The sequence below is a fragment of the Belonocnema kinseyi genome, chromosome 3 (assembly GCF_010883055.1).
Source record: "Belonocnema kinseyi isolate 2016_QV_RU_SX_M_011 chromosome 3, B_treatae_v1, whole genome shotgun sequence".
Lineage (NCBI taxonomy): Eukaryota > Metazoa > Arthropoda > Insecta > Hymenoptera > Cynipidae > Belonocnema > Belonocnema kinseyi.
Window position 1 is genome coordinate 22,260,902 of NC_046659.1, and position 984 is coordinate 22,261,885.

Sequence of the window (984 nt, forward strand, 5' to 3'; positions counted from 1 at the left end):
GTCAAGCTATAAAGCCTATTATGCTAAACTGGAGTTTATTCTCCAGGCAGTTATCTCGTTCTGGATATATATATATATATATAATCTACGTTCTGGAAATATACCTCTCAGTTTTCAGGTGCATCAAATCGCATATTAAATGACGCGGCATTTTTGTCACGGCAAAGTAAGCCTCACCACTCTGTCATCCGGCAGCCCCCTCTAGCCGGCCGTAGATGGTATACGGCCGGGCTAAGGTGTACAAGGTGATCCCTCTAAGGCCATCACTTAGATTCACAGATTCGAAGTACTGCCTTGATGTGTCATGGATGCATATATGTGTGTGTTTGTTCATTACTCAATATCAACCAGTGGCCACCGAGCACTAGTACCCTAGACATAGGGCTTCTACGCAAGGAAATCGCTGAGTCATTTTCAAGTCTCCTTAAAATCGTCTAGTGAACCCCAAGCTCAGGCTTTCGACATGGAGCCCTTTTATATCATTGGGAGGTAACCACCTTCTTATGAGGGGACCTACAGTTTCCACGGTATCCACGGTAAGTGCATAGGAAAATTTTCATTGGTACTACCTCAGGGATAAAACTCCAGTCCTTCTGCACGGAAGTCTTCCGTGTTATCGTCTAATCCATAAATATATATTTCATGAGTTGTAAACATTAAATTATGAAAACCTATCTGCTGAAACAGAAAATATCGAATTAGATGAAAAAACGTAGTTTTCGAGAATTGAACACGGGTTTTCAACGCAGCAATCAGCTTCTCTCTGCAATCTGGGATTCTAAATGCTAAAGTGAGACATACTAACGTCCTTATGGAATCATGCAAAACAAACTTCGGTTCAGTGCTGCTTGAACGTTACTGAATGCGTGGCACCCAGGAATGGTGACTGGACTGCTGCAAACTCGGTGGAATTCCTAATAGAACACAATACACTATACTTCGATTAAAACTTTGTCCTTCCGACTACCGAGGAACGATATATTT